We start from the raw sequence: 16,716 nt of genomic DNA on the forward strand, positions 1-16,716 counted from the left end.
CTGGAGCCTTGAAAGACTTGCCACGTTCTAAACACAGCATCCTGCCCATACCCTTAGGAGACAATTACTTGGGAGCTTACATCTCCATTGTTTAGTCTTGCTTTTTTTTTTGCCTGTAACGTATAAAAGTTTCCAATCTGTGTCTCCCATGCACTGATGCTCCAGATGAATCACATTCTGAGGTAGAGCTTGGAGCCCAGCCGTGTCTGAAATGTTGGTGAGAGGATGCAGCTATGTTGGTTAGAGCAATTTCAGAGGGAGGTCAGGGCCTGAGAGGTTTTGGCTGCAGTGCCAGCGGTTAGGTTCAAATCAATTGGACAAATGGATTCATGCTGGCTGAATGGGCCTGCTCAGACCAGGGGAAATAAAAGGCTACTACTTTAATCAAGGCTAAGTCGCATCTCCCAGCCAGGCAGCTGCCGTCAGGGCCTAGGAATGTCTGTTCTAGGATGCTAAGGCCCAGCCCGCCTCTGTCAGCCAGGACTCTGCACCTGCATCAGCCGGGAACAGTGGTCAGAGATGGAGGCTGGGGAGGAGAGAATTGAGGTCAACCTCCATTGCCTTTGAAGATTCTAGGTTTGTGATCTGAAATGTATCAATACTTCTCATTTGGTCCGGATAACTACGAGACCCCAAGTTTATGAATGTAGGCAGTGAGTCAAGTGGCTGTGAAGACACCTGTGGTTGGGCCAAGACTGAGGTGCACTTGGATTGACCGCCACCATCTCCCAGGCTGGAGGATGGGCCCCGCCTTTCATCAGGGGCTGCTGTGTGCTCACTGTCCTGCCATCTCCTCCTCCTCCTGTCCCTTCTAGAAAGGGGGACTTGGTCTGAAGTTTCCTGGGGGTTTCTTTGATGGAAACACTTGGACCCTTGAGAATCAATAATATCTATTCCTTTTGGCAGGGGCAGTCAGGGAGGGCAAACTGACCTCTGTGTTTAAGAAGAAGAGGTAGTTTGGATTTCCCTGGTGGTCCAGTGGTTAAGGCTCCATGCTTCCACTGCAGGATGAACTTAAGATCCCACAAGTCATGCGGTGTGGCAAAAAAAAAAGTAGCATTTAGGCCAAATTTTCTCAAATCTGGTTGCACCTTAGACTTATCAGGAGGCAGGGGTTAACAACATTCATGCCTGCATTCTACCCAGATATTTCTCATTTAATTGCTTAGCTTGAGACTCAATCATCAACAGTGTTCATAAAGCTTCTCAGGGGACACTAATGTGAGACCAGGGTTGAGAACCCCTGGTTTCAAGTTCTCAGCTGAAGCAAAATCTGAAGGTGTGGGGATGTAGCCTGTCTCTGTGATTAGGTGATAAACGCCCAGAGAGCAAGAACAGTGCTCCCCTGTTTTGGCATCTCCTCCCTTGGAGTTTAATAGAACACAGAACACAGTGGGTTCTCAGTATGCATTTACATATGAATTGGATGCATAGACAAACGGTAACATTCCTTTTAAATACCTCATCCACTTCAGGCAGTGACTACTATTTTAAACATGCCGCAATGAGAGGCCCTTGCTGGGAAGTCTGGGCCAGCTGGACCTGCCTGCCACAGTTAAACTCAGCACCATTCTAACCACTTAAGAAATGTCTGGATGGAAAAACTTCCCAGACAATGGAAAGCAGAAAGTGTCTAGGGTATTCTTTTCTTTCTTTTTTTTTTTTTGGAGGGGGAGGGGTGGGGGGGCAGTGTCAAGTCTCTGATAATGAAAACATAGATTATTTGCTTCTGTAACCCGCTGGGGAGGATTATCTCATTATCTAGTTTTCCTTTGAGAAGTTAGACAATAGTGTCTAGCTTGTCTGAATAACTCTGGAAGGATCCTCTGCCATTATGCCCCGAAACACCATTAAGATCCAGTGTATCAGCTCTGGGTCTGGGCACTTCATTCTGATAAGGAAGGAAACTAAGAAAATCATGAGACAGTAGAGAGTTGAGCTGGAAAACAAGGTCAAGAGAGGGCGACAAAGGCATTTAGAATAAAAGCTTCCGCTGCGGGTGTTTTTGCTACATGGCACTATCCTTGATGAATTATATTTTTTAAATTGACCTGAAAGCATACAGGAGCATTTCAGATTTTAAAAAGTAGTAAATACAAGAAGGAGGGATTTTTGAATCGATAACTAAGAGACTAGATGGAGTTTCCCAATTAAGAGCTTAAAATACCATGAACAGGAGATTTCTTGCCTTCCTTTGGTTTTGTTCCTTTCTCTCTCTCCTTTCCTTCCTCCCTTCCTTCCCATAAACACTGACCAAACTAAGAAGAAAACTCATAGCCTTCACATCCCCTCAAAGAGGTCCTGCGTTAGGAGGGAAGATTGGAAAGGGCAGTTCTGATGAACATGGAACGTGAGACATGTCGTGGGAAGGAGTTGGGAGAGGAGGGGCTGTGTTCCCAAAAGGGAGGAGAAGGTTTGCAAATGAACCCAGCACTGGTTCTCAGCCTGAAAGAACAGCTAAGGCCCTCCCATCCAAGTCCCTATGGGCCCCATAAGCAGCCGGTGGTTGTCTGGCCTTAAATGTCTGCAGTCAGCTCCAGCATCCTTGAGACAAGCAACAGGCAAAGTCTGTGTCGGTTTTACAGGAGGGTTATGAGAGAAAATTGGCAACCTGGCTGAACCAAAAAAGGTAATTTAACAGCTCATATAACTGAAGTGTCCAAGGCTTATGTCTGGTTTCAATCAAGGCAGGATGCAGGGGCTCAAATAGGACCATCCGGAGTCTTCTGCCATTTCCCGCTCTCAACCCTGCTTCCCTCAGACTCAGCTTCACTGGCAGACAGGAACAGTGACCCCCGTTAACTCCGATCAGACCGGCACTCAGGAAGAAGAGAGCATCTCTTTTCTACTAGTCTTGTAGGAAAGACTTCCCTTATGGGCTTCCCGTGTGGCTCAGCTGGTAAAGAATCCACCTGCAACGCGGGAGACCTGGGCTCGATCCCTGGGTTGGGAAGATCCCCTGGAGGAGGGAAAGGCTGCCCACTCCAGTGTTCTGGCCTGGAGAATTCCATGGACTGGATAGTCCATGGGGTTGCAAAAAGTCAGACACAACTGAGCAACTTTCACTTTTCACTTTCTCTTGGAAAGGCACTCTCTTTATCCCAGCTTGAGTCAGGGCTGATTCCCAAGCTAAGAAGGAAGGAATAATGAAGGATAACTCCAGAGTTTCAGAGAAGGAGAAACGGGGAAAGATGAATATGTGGATAAAAATGAAGATAATCACAGGGAACTATATCCAATCTTCTGGGATAAACCATAATGGAAAAGAACATTAAAGAATGTATATATGTGTAAAACTGAGTTACTTTGTTGTACAGCAGAGATTGGCACAACATTGTATATCATTGTGTAACAATGTATATACTATGCTTCCATAAAAGGAGAAAAAATAATCAGAAAGAGCACTGGTTTTGGAAAAAGAAATTGGAGAGGAAGAATTGGGTTCAGACAAGTCAGAGGAAGTGGTCAGACGCTAATGAATGGCGGGTGGTTAGAAACGTGAGGGTGGGGGTTGTGTGGAGAGGCTGGACTTGGAGAGAGGAGTTGGGTGGTTCTACAGAGAGGAGGGCCAGAGCTGCAGAGCTGGTCGTGTTGAGTAGGGAGAGTGTGTGACACCTGGTGAGGGCTCTGTCCAGGGGGCTTGTGAGCTCTAAACATTCTGCAAGTGAAAATTTCTGTTATCAAGATTACGTGTGAGATTGGAGGAAAACAAGAAACCAGTGATGAGGAAACGAGAGTGTAGGAGGAGGCTTCATATACTATAGGTCATAATAATCATCATTAGTGAGGGGTTTTTAATTGATGTATAGTTGATTTACACTGTTGTTAGTTTCAGGTGTAAAGCAAAGGAAGCAGAGACTAGCTCTAACCTATTCCCACATATATATATATGTATATATACATATATATATATTATATATGTGTGTATATATATATTCCCACAAATATATATGTGTGTGTGTATTCTGTTTTCAGATTCTTTTTCCTTGTAGTTTATTATAAAATATTGAGTTCCCTATGCCATACAGTAAGTCCTTGTTGGTTATCTATTTTATATATATTAGTGTGTAGGATTTTTTACAAGTGATAGGAAACTCAATTCAAATTGGTTTAATAATAATAAAACAGTATATTGACTCACGTAACAGGTAAGTCCAGGGTAGTTGAGGTTCAGATGCATTCAGGCGCTCAGTAATTTATGGACTTGTTTTTACTCTTTTACCTTATTCTTCCCTCTGTTGGCCCAGAAGCCTTCTCCTTATGAAGACAAAACAGCTGCCAGGAACACCATTCTATCTTTTCCATCAGGAAGAGCAATTCTCCTACAGTCAGTTTCAATGAAATTCTCTGAAGGAGTCTGACGCTGGTGTAGCCCATTATATGCCCATTTCTAAATCAATGAGCTGTCAGGCTCTGATTTTTAGTTAAATCAACACCCATCTCAAGTTACGACTAGAGGCATCCAAACCACTAGACTGAGAATGAGGGACGAATGGTTCCCTGACGGAGGACTGGGGTGCTTTTCCCAAAAGAAAGTGGAATGGATACAGCAAAAACAATGACTCTCCACCAAATAAACCAAGGGAAGAATGTCAGGGCGGGTGGTAGTCACACTAGGGTCTGAAGACCCAGAGGTTGAAGATGGGAAGTGAAGGGGCACGGCACAGTTTAGACATGTGGCTGGATCATTTGTTTCTTTAAAAGATCAGAAACACAGGAGGAGAACAAATTTTAGGGGGTGAAGGGATAAGTGGAAGTAGAAATGCCTTAGGGGCAGGGATCTTATATTTTAAAGACCTTGATCTGTGAAAGGAAGCAGAGACTAGCTCTGCCCCATTCCCACCACCACTGAGCCAGGCACTGTGCTAGGTGCTAGGAGGGCTGAAATGGATCATTCCCAGCCTGCGTCCTCAAGAAGCTCACAGCTTGAAAAGGAAAAGAGAACTGTGAATGAGCCGAGTATGCAGAGAATCAACACCTGATGACTCCAAAGCTGAAGACAGGGAAGGTGCACCAGTGAGAGCCTGATGTTAGATCAGTTATCCTGCAGGAGAGAAGGATGAACTCTCTCCCAGGGTACTGGGGAAGGCTTTTCATGTGAGATGGTCCCTAAACTGGGTTTTGTGGGATGAATGGGAATTTGCTTCAGGAAGCAAAACGGAGAAAGGAGTGCTAAGCAAAAGCAAAGATTTCTTAAGCGGCTCATGGGTGTATAGTAAGAACTGTGGGGCGGGGAAGGGCAAGTGATGAAGGCGCTGTGTGATGTGCCAGAGGTGGGAGCTTTGTTTGGAGGTGGTGCGCGGGGGACAGAGAAAGTTTGCAGTCAGGGCAAGATATGCTTGATTAGCATGTCAGAAAATCTCTCTGAAGTCAGTCCGGGGAATGAGCTTCGTGGAGACAGGCCAGTTCAGAGGATGTGTGGCAGTGACAGAGGTTAGCACAAGGACAGGGAAGGGAGGACAGAGTGGGAGGATCCCTGGGAGCAGGAACTCACAGAACCAGTGATGACAGGATGACGGGGTAGGTAACAGGGGCGCTCTGAGCACAGGCAATGTGCTGTGACTGGGGACAGGAACCCTGGACAGGAAGACCCCAGAGGTGCAGGTGGGGAATGGATAATGGAGGCGAGAGTTCCCCAGAGAGCCACCGTGGGGTGGGGGTGGGCGGGCCTTAACACACGCAGAGACCAAGACAGGCTGAGCAGCAGGGTGGGGAGGAGGCGTGGAGAATGCGAATAAGAACCCGGAGTCTTAATGAGGAGGGCGGACTAGTTGGAGGTTTTAATTTTCTCAGTTAAGAAAGAGGGGAATCACCTGTTGGGAGTGAGTGGGTTTCAGATTTTCCCTGTGGGGAAAAATGGGGAGAGTAAAGCACCAACCAATCACCTAGTCATGCCAGCTCCACCCGCACGGGGCCCTCCTCACCTCTCCTGCCCTTTGCCTCAGCTGGGTCCTCATTAACGACACCAGTGGTGCGCAGGGCGGCAGTGGGGGTGCTTGTCAGACCTCCCACCCCAGGAGCTGCCTCAAAGCGTCACCCACCCCAGCATCACATTCAGGAGCTCCGAGGTGAGACCCGGGCACACGTGTTTGCAGAACACTTCACACCAGAGACTCTGAAAGGCTACACCCCACCCATCTCCCACACATGGTTGAGAATGACTGAGTTAATGGGACTGAGTCCCAGAGGCTGCGATGGGGAGGAGAACTGGAGCGGAATCCTGTGCAGAAACCAGGTGGGGGTCAAATGACAGGAGGACAAGGAGCACCAGTGACTGGGATTCGGGGAGCACAGCGTCTCCTGTTGTTACATTCAGCCACACCAGTGTCAGTGACCACCGAGACTCAGGAGGTCTGTAAAACCTAAGCACAACTGAGGATAACCAGACTTTTTTGAAATATCATGGCCATTGTTCTAAGGGCAAGGAATGAAAATGAGAGGCAAAAAAAACCACCCCACAACTATTGATGATGGAAAGACCCTGGGCGTCTTCAAAAGTTGCAGCAGTTTGTTGCAGCAGTGCCCTCTGCTGGTGATAGTCGGACTTGCAGCTGTATGGCCACTGCATCCTTGACTTCTTGACCACACCCTGGAGTGGACATGTTAGTGAGGCTTCCAAGAAATTGTTGGTCAAGTGCTCGCTTCGGCAGCACATATACTAAAATTGGAACGATACAGAGAAGATTAGCATGGCCCCTGCGCAAGGATGACACGCAAATTCGTGAAGCGTTCCATATTTAAAAAAAAAAAAAAAAGAAATTGTTGGTCAAGTTACAAATGATGGTTAAATCCATACACGTGACCCTTCAGGTATAAGCTGAGCCTTGAACTTTAGACTTGGCGATTTGCCACTTAATTGTATTCAAATAAAGATTAAAAACTGTCCAGGAAAAATGCTAAGATCCTGAAAAAAGTTTCTTTGAAAAATGTTTGATAGGTGTATAATGGCCAGTCACCTGGAGACAAGCTACAGAGTTAGAAATTTTTTCTGGAATGAATGAATTTTCAAAAAAGGCTTGGTAATTCTATGCTGTTAATAATAATTGTATGTGTGTGCTCAGTTGTGTCTGACTCTGTGACACTATAAACTGTAACCCGCCAGGTACCTCTGTTCTTGGGATTTTCCCGGCAAGAATATTGGAGTGGGTTGCCATTTCCTACTCCAGGAGATCCAGCATCTCTTGCATCTCCTGCATTGGCCGGCAGATTCTTTACCACTATGCCACCTGGGAATAATAATAGTGGCCAACATTTATTGAACATTGGCACCTTGTATGCATGACCTCAGTTAACTCTCACAACGAGCCAGAGTTCACAACAAGAACTGTTACCATTCACACTTATGAGGTAACTGAGGCACAGACCACCTTGTGACTATGGCTATGACCACAAAAGCTTGGCAGAGGAATTAAACCTAGAAGCATCATGTAGCCTTGTTAAGGTCATGCCAACTACTTTATTGCATGTTCCAAAAAGGTATGATTGTGTCAACATCATGGATGCTTACTGAGTTCTCGTGTAATGGCCCCAGGCAGGGGTTTCTTGTGACTGGATGCCTCTCTGCTTCTGTGTGCTGATTCAGGGACTCGGGGTCTTTCTGCCCTGTGGCTGTCCATTAGCTGGGTCTGGTCATTTTCCCTACATGTTTGGCCAGCTAGCAGGAGAGAAAAGAGCAAAGAGGAAGCAATTCTGCTTCTTAAAAGCTGTGGCTAACGTTCCAGTGGCAAGAACTAGACCCTTGGTCACATATGCATGCCAAGGGTTGCTGGGAAAGGCAGTTTCTGGCTGGTCAGCCACTTTCTAGCTCCAGCTCTTCACCATGGGACGGGGAGCAGGGACTTGAGTGGTCAGCTGGCCAGCTCTGCCCTTCCTCTGGTGAGGGTGACTCGCTGACTCAGGTCACACCATTTCGCGGAGGATGATAGAAACTGATCACTACCCCAGGTGAGCACCAGCTTGAGATCATGAGACTGGTGTCTGTAGCAATAAATCATTTGTGAGGTGCTTTTCCTGCTGACAGTATTTTCATACCAATTATCTTATTTCATCCTCACAGTCTTTGTTAAAGGGGTTAATTGCCTCTAGTTCCCAGATAAGGAAACTGAGGCTGGGCAGTCCCACGGCTGGGACTCCGGGTCTGCTCATTACCAGACCCTGAAAATAGTTGTGGCTGCTAAGCTTAGATGGAACTTGACCAAGATATTTCATGTTGAGGGGAGAGAAGTGGGCAGAGCTGTGAGCAGAAGCGGGAGATGTTCTCCATGGGCTGAATCAACATCACTCATGAAACATTTTCCCGTATTTTCTACCTTTACCAAAGGTCACAGAACAAACAAAACCATGGCTTATGTTTCACAACTTACCAATTTACACCGCAGGTTTCATTTGCTATTGACAATTCTATGATGTTCTTGACTATTATGGATTTTGGGGGAGCGTTTAGGAGGGGTCTTCATGTTCCTCCCATCTGGCCCCTTCCTTCTTTGAGTTTTATCAGAGTCTCTGATAACAATCTAGTTATAAGGAGGGGTTCTCATTATTTTAATTCTCACCAAACTATCCTTCTGTACTAGTTTAAACATTTAAAGTTTTAGTTTACATTTTACTATGAAAATTTCAAGTATACAAAAGAGAAAAGTAATATGTAAACATACAGATACTCTACTGATTAAAAATACTAGCATCTTCCAAGTATCTTTCTGTTACTGATTTCTAGATTAACTCAACTTTGTTCAGAGAATACAGCTGGCTTTCGATTTTTACATTTGCTAAGGTTTCTTTGTGGCATGGAATATGATCTGTTGTGGTGAATGTTCCATGTGCATTTGAAAAGAATATGTATTCTGCCATTGGGTAAAGTGTTCCATAGAAATATCATTCAGGTCAAGATGGCTGATCATGTTGTTCGTTCTTCTATGCGCTTGCTGATCTTCTGTCTAATCTAACTTCAGTAATTGATTACTGAGAGAAGAGTGCTGAAATCTCCAACTGTAACTGTGGATCTGTCCTTTCAGTCCTTTGAGTGTTTGCTTCACATATTTTGAAATTCTGTTGTTAGGGGCATGCACATTTAAGATTGCTATATCTTCTTGGTAAACTGAGCTCTTTATTTTCATGAAATGTCGCTCTTTATCTCTGAAATAGTTCTGGCTCTGAGTCTGCTTTGTCTGATGATAGTATAGGCAATCCAGTACAGTATACTTTTCTCCATCATTTTACTTGTAACCTATCTCTGCTTTTACGTTTAAAGTGGATATCTTGTGTTTTGTTTTCCACTCTAATTTTTGTTCCTCTGTTTTATATCTTCTGTTACACTGTTTTTGGGCTTCCCTGATAGCTCAGTTGGTAAAGAATCCACCTGCAGTGCAGGAGACACTGGTTCGATTCCTGGGTCTGGAAGAGCCGCTGGTGAAGGGATAGGCTACCCACTCCAGTATTCTTAGGCTTCCCTTGTGTCTCAGCTGGTAAAGAACCTGCCAGCAATGCGGGAGACGTGGGTTTGATCCCTGGGTTGGGAAGATCTCCTGGAGAAGGGAATGGCTACCCACGCCAGTATTCTGGCCTGGAGAATTCCATGGACTGTATAGTCCATGGGGTTGCAAGGAGTCAGACGTGACTTTCACTTTAGATTGTTTGGATATTTAATATTATTGATTAACTTCTATTGGAATTATAAGTATCCATTTCAGTTTCTCTGTTGGCTTTTTGCCTTTAACATTTTTTATTTTGTTTAGTTTTTTAGTTTTAGTGGTACTTTAGGAGTTACCATATAAATAATTTTTATTTATATATAGTATATAATTTTATTATATATAATATATGTACATTTTGTCTACTTAGAGGTAATATTTTACTCCTTCAAGTAACATGTTGCTGTTGTTGTTGTTCAGTCTCTTAAGTTGTGTCCAACTCTGAAACCCCATGGACTGTAGCATGCTAGGCTTCCTGTCCATCACCGACTCCCAGAGCTTGCTCAAACTCATATCCATCGAGTCGGTGATGCCGTCCAACCATCTCATCCTTTGTTATCTCCTTCCCCCCCTGCCCTCAATCTTTCTCAGCATCAGGGTCTTTTCCAATGAGTTGACTCTTCATATCAGGTGGCCAGAGTATTGGAGCTTAAGCTTCAGCATCAGTCCTTCCAATGAATATTCAGGGTTGATTTCCTTTAGGATTGACTGGTTTAATCTCCTTGCTGTCCAAGGGACTCTCAAGTCTTCTGCAGCACTACAGTTCGAAAGCATTAATTCTTTGGTGCTCAGTTTTCTTTATGGTCTAACTCTCACATCCATACATGACTACTGGAAAAACTATATGCTATGCTATGCTAAGTCGCTTCAGTCGTGTCCGACTCTGTGCGACCCCATGGACGGCAGCTCACCAGGCTCCGCCGTCCCTAGGATTCTCCAGGCAAGAATACTGGAGTGGGTTGCCATTTCTTTCTCCAGTGCATGAAAGGGAAAAGTGAAAGTGAAGTCGCTCAGTCATGTCCGACTCTTAGCGACCCCATGGACTGTAGCCTACCAGGCTCCTCCGTCCATGGGATTTTCCAGGCAAGAGTACTGGAGTGGGGTGCTTTCTCCGGAAAAACTATAGCTTTGACTATATTGACCTTTGTTGGCAAAGTGATGTCTCTGCTTTTTAATACACTGTCTAGATTTATCATAGCTTTTCTTCTAAGAAGCAAGTGTCTTTTCATTTTGTGGCTGCAGTCACTGTCCACAGTGATTTTGGAGCCCAAGAAACTAAAATCTGTCACTGTTTCAAGTAACATGTAGGGGACTTAAAGACTTATTGGTCTTTACGTGCCCCCTCTGTGTTATAGTTGTCAAATATACTACTGCTGCTGCTCCTGCTGCTGCTGCTGCTAAGTCGCTTCAGTCGTGTCTGACTCTGTGCGACCCCCTAGATGGCAGCCCACCAGGCTCTGCCGTCCCTGGGATTCTCCAGGCAAGAATATTGGAGTGGGTTGCCATTTCCTTCTCCAGTGCATGAAAGGGAAAATTGAAAGTGAAGTTGCTCAGTCGTGTCCGACTCTTAGCGACCCCATGGACTGTAGCCTACCAGGCTCCTCCATCCATGGGATTTTCCAGGCAAGAGTACTGGAGTGGGGTGCCATTGCTTTCTCCTACATACATGGAAATGTGAAGCATACAATCATGAGTTTTGCTTTCAGTTGTCATACATACTTTATGGAGAGAGAAATAGTTTTTATTAGTGCAGATATTTACCATATCTGATGCTCTTCCTCATTCCTGAAGTTCCAGGTTCTCCTCTGACAACATCTTCCTTCTGCCTGAAGAACTTCCTTTAGCATTTCTTTTAGAACTCTTGATTTTCCTTCTTGACTGGAGACTCCATGGGGACCATGTTTTGAGCGTACCCTTGGGTCAAAAGTACAAGAAAAACAGGGGTTGGAGGGGACCCTGGAAACTCACCCCCCATGTAGGTTGCTTCTTCAAATTTGGACTCCTCTCTCCTCAATCGGCCTGTTTTTCTTTACTTTCCAGAGTTCTCAGGTAGTTGCCTTAGTATTTTGTCAAGTATGTTAGTTGATATCAGTATAACTGCCTGTCAGTGTAATGGTCTCACTCCATCTTGGCCCAAATCTGGTTGAATTTTCTCTTCATTTTCTAGCTTTTTAAGATGAAAACTCAGATAATTGATTTGATACTTTTTTTCTTTTCTACTGTAAACATTTAAAGCTATAAATTTCCCTATAAATACTGCTTTAATTATATCCCACAAATTTTAATATGTATTTCCACAATATTTCAGTTCAAAATATTTTCTGAGTTTCTGTGTGATTTCCTTTTTGACCCATGGGATAGATAGAAGTGTATTAATTTCTAAATATTTAGAGAGGATCTCCATGTAGATTTTTTGTTATTGATTTCTAACTTAATCCTGATGTCACAGAACATATTAAGTATAATTTCAGTCCTGTTAAATATCTTGAGGCTTGTTTCATGGCCTAGAGTCATTGTCTATAAATTGATTATGTGTACTTGAAAAGATGTTGTTCTGCTGTTTTGGGGTGTGATGGTGTATATAGTCAACCCTTGAACAACACAGAGGTTAGGGATAGCAACAATCTGTGCAATCGAAAATCTGTGGTTAACTTTACAGTTGGCCCTTCTTATCCCTGTTCCACATTTGAGTATTCCACCAACTGTGGATTGTATAGGATAATAGTAGGTTTTTTCTTTTTTTTAATATAATTTTTAAAGGTTACTTTCCATTTACAGTTATTACAAAATATTGGTTATATTCCCCATGTTGTACAATACATCCTTGAGCCTCTTATACCCAGTAGTTTGTACCTCCCACTTCCCTGCCCCTATATTGACCCTTTCCCTACTCCTCTTTGCTAACCCCTAGTTTTCTATATCGATGAGTCAGTTTCTTTTATGTTATATTTGCTACTTTGTTGTAATGTTTTTATATTCTACATATAACTGATACCATGCAGTAGTTATCTTTCTCTGTTTGATTTATTTCACTTGGTGTAATGCTCTCCACATCAATTCATGTTGCTGTAAATGGCAAATTTTTGTTCTTTTTTATGGCTGAGTAGTATTCCAGCGTGTGTGTATGTGTGTGTGTAACATGTACTGCAACTTCTTTATCCATTCATCTGTTGATGGACACAAGTTGTTTCCATATCTTGGCAGCTATAAATAAAGCTGCTATGAACATTGGGGAGTGCATGCATCTTTTCAAATTAGTGCTTTAATTTTTGGGCTATATACTCAGGAGTGGAGTTTCTGAGTTATATAGTAGTTCTATTTTTAGTTTTTCGGGGAGCCCTCCATACTGTTTTCCACAGTAGCTGTACCAATTTTGTAGTAGGTATTTATTGGGAAAAAAAAAACAAAACATGTTGTTTAAGGGTTGACTGTAAATGTTAATTAGGCCAAATGTGGTTTTGACCTTCTTTATCTCTACTAATTTTCTATTCACTTGTTCTGTCAATAATTGAAAAAGAAGTGTTAGAATTTTGTTGTAGTTTTCTTAGTTTACCCTTTTTGTATTTTTTTAAGATCTGTTTTTGGATGTTTTCACTTATAGAATTATATCTTCTTGAGGATTTGACCACTTTATTATTGCAGAATATCTTTTGTCTTTGACAGCAATCGTTGTCTTGAAATCCATTTCATCTGATATAGATATAGCCATTCTAGTTTCTTTAGGATTATTTTCCCAGTACATGTTTTCTCATCCTAGCCTTTAACTTTTTTGAGTTTTTATATTTAGAGTGGGTTTTCTTGAAGATAACATTTGTTGGGTTTATCTAGTTTTTCAACTTCTGACTTGGAGTATTTGACAATTTACATTTAATGTCATTAGATATACTTGGGTTTAAATATAATAATTTGCTATTTGTTTTCTGTTTGTCCCAATTGATCTCTGTTCCCTCTTTTCATTTTGTCCTGTCCTCTTTTGGATTTATTGAGTATTTTTTATATTCTGTTATATCTCCTCTATTAATTTATTAACTACAGCTCTTTATTCTTATCATAGTGGTTATTCTACAGTTTACAATATTTGCAACTTCTCACAACCCATCTTCTAGTATCACATGATACCTGATGTTTCTACTTCCTTCCAGCCTTTGTATTATCCTTGTCATACATTTTACCTCTACATGTATTGTAAATCCCACAGAAGATTGTTCCTTTTGCTTTAAACGATCAAATGTCTTTTTAAAGAAGCTAAAAAATTAGATATCAGTATTTTATATTTAACTATACTTTATACTAAATATTTACAACCTTTTCTTCATTCCTTTGTACGGATGCACATTTCTGTCTGGTATTTCTTTCAGCTTGAAGAAAACCCACTTTCATTTCTATTAGTGCAAGTCTGCTGGCAGTGAATTCACCTAGCTTTTGTTTGCCTGAAATATTTTTGTTTTTGCCTTTTAGGAACACATTTACTGGATAGAAATTCTAGACCAATAGGTTTTTTTTTTTTGTCTGTTAGCACTTCAAAGATGTCATTGTATTTTCTTTCAGCTTTCAATTGTTTCTTGTGACCAGTCTATGGAATCTTAAATTCTGTTCTCCTATATGTAATGTGTTTTGCTTTATTTTAATCTGACTGTCTTTAAAATTTTGCCTTTGTTTCTTCTTTCCAGCAATTCGATTATGATGCATTTTTGTGTGGTTTGTGTTTAACTTGCTTGAGTTTTGCTGTTCTTGGATTTGTGGATAGAGTTTTCATCAAGTTTGGAAAAATTTGGCCATTGTTTCTTCATATTCTATTTCTGAAAAATAAATAAGCAAGAATAGATTGACTTTAGGGATAATTAACAATTTTTGATATCACACCTTCTTGTGCATGAGTAGAGTTTGTCATTACATTTTATCAATCATCTTTTGCATATCTCTATAGCATTTAAAGTTTTCTTCATATAGGTCTTAAATATTTCATATTGATTTCTAACTATTTTATATTTTTGTTACTGTGGCTATTACAAATGAGATCTTTATTTTTATGTTTTAAGGATTTACTGCCTCTGTATAGGAAGACCATTGATTTCTCTAGTAACCTTGTCCTGAGCACCTTACTGTGTCCCATTATAATTTCCCATTCATTTAGCTTATATTTTTTTCAGGTGTATGTAACAGTATCAGAAAATGATGCTTTCTTGAATTTGCATGTTACTTTTTCATAATGCCCTGATATTATGAGAAAGTAATGTGTATCTTTTTCTTGTTACTTTGTATCTTTTTTCTCTTTGAGCATTTCAAACATTCTCATTTAAGGATCTTTTTCATATTATTACATTATCTGTAATTGGCTGAGTACAGATTTTCTCAACTGTCTTATCTGTTGACTATATTTCAAGATAGTTCCTTTCTTCATGGAACTAGGCATGTTTACCATGAGCTCATCTTCATCAGGTCACGTTTCCTGTAGAGCTCTTTGAACTTGTATTGTGCAGGCATCTATATCTCTTGGTTCACATTTGCCTTTGCAGAGTTCATTCCTGGATACTTTTTATGTTTATTTTTTGAGTGTACTTCCTTTAGTTATGGTTTGGAGAAATTCTGACTAACACCTACACACGGTACAATTTTGGAAGCTTGATTTCTAGAGGTCTACTCTTTCACCACCCACAATGTTGGGCAGATGGTCAGCTTCCTGCTGTTCCTCAGACCAGTGGGCAGAGTTTTCTTGTCCTTATTTCATGGAAGGAACAGCTCTTTCTGGATTTCAGCTTTGTTCAAAGATGTCACTTTCTACTTATCACCTGCCGGCCTGAGGCCTAGTCCCATGGCTCTTGAAACACGTCTTCTCTGCCAGCTCCTGTTTCCTATGTCCCTGTGGACAGTTTGCCTTTAGCTTCTGCTTAACTTGATGAGTTTAAGTTTCTGCTTCCTTCCTGGTACCTGGGAATGTTCCTTGCTTAGTTTTCAGTTTGGCTATGAAATGACAGCCATAATCATGACAACAACAATAACATTTTGTTGTTGCTGTATTCTATCCAGAATTTATATGGGCTTGGAGCATAATTAGAAACTTCCCACACTGGCTCAATCTATGTCACTGACCGAGATTTCCTGGTGGTGCTTTAAGTAATTCTGACAAATGTCCTTTCCTGTCACAGAGAGGGATACTTATTCTCAAAATATCTTGGGCCCCATGAGGTGAAAGACTCTCATTGTTCCTATTCCCTTGTACACTGAGCAGTTTCCCCACATCCGCCTTTCTACTCCTTTATATAAAAACATTATTGAACATCTCTTTTGTGCTAAGAACTGAGCCTGTTATCAGGATATGTAAAACTTAACACGAGGTCACTTCCTTGTCAGACATCATTCTCCGTGGCCCAGGGTCGGAGGATACTTTTAATGCACTATGGTAAGTACCAAAATAGAGGTAGGGGCCGTGGAGTTCCAGTGAAATGTCTAAAGGTTTTGTGTATGAAACAGAGATGACTCTTTGTCTGTCTTTCTCTTTTACATATCCTGGGAATAATGAGAGTGGGTAAGCAGACAACAGAGGGTGGGGGAGAGAGGATGTTGGGGAGTGGGACCATTGGTTCCTGTTGCTAATCAAACCATCTAGCTGCCCTTTGATGCCACCGACCTGAGGTCCTGACTCAGCATGTCTGAAGTGGTTCTCAAGTAACTGCATATTGAGATGCTTCTGTCGGTGATTTTGATGTATGGTTCAGGCTTCCCTGGTGGCTGAGATGGTAAAGAATCTGTATGCCATGCAGGAGACCAGAGTTCAATCCCTGGGTTGGGAAGATACCCTTGAGAGGGGAATGGGCACCATCTCCAGTATTCGTGCCTGGAGAATTCCATGGACAGTCCATGGACACGGACTGCTGGGCAACCGTCCACAGAGTTGCAAAGAGTTGGACATGACTGAGTGACTAACACTCACTTTTTAGGATCAAAATCTGCTGACATATCTGACCTTCAGTAAATCATTTAAACCTGTATTCCTTCTGTGCCTCAGTGTTCTCGACTGAAAAATCAGGTCATTTCCAGCATTCTAGTCTGTGGATAAAAGTTGCCTAAGACAGGACTATTTTCGTGATGGTTGTTATTATTGTTTTGGTAATAATACTGTTAGGTAATCCACTGTCCTTAGAAGCTTAGGTTGTATTTTTCCTGAGAGCAAAGTGTCAGTGAATTCAAATGACAAGCAGACTTGTTTTCCTATCATCCAGTGTTGTCATTTGGCTTCCAAAAATGA

The 16,716-nt window shown here is 42.1% G+C and overlaps 1 protein-coding gene and 1 non-coding gene across 4 annotated transcripts in view; both read left to right on the forward strand.

The window, feature by feature from the left end:
• THBS4 (thrombospondin 4) overlaps positions 1-16,716 on the forward strand; it is a 268,357-nt gene that overhangs the window by 54,597 nt on the left and 197,044 nt on the right. The window lies entirely within an intron of this gene.
• LOC145516049 (U6 spliceosomal RNA) lies at positions 6,635-6,741 on the forward strand. Its single transcript, XR_014061223.1, has one exon. It is a non-coding gene; the product is annotated as a U6 spliceosomal RNA (small nuclear RNA).

The sequence above is a fragment of the Giraffa tippelskirchi genome, chromosome 7 (genome assembly GCF_054371585.1).
Source record: "Giraffa tippelskirchi isolate mGirTip1 chromosome 7, T2T-mGirTip1v1.2.pri, whole genome shotgun sequence".
NCBI lineage: Eukaryota > Metazoa > Chordata > Mammalia > Artiodactyla > Giraffidae > Giraffa > Giraffa tippelskirchi.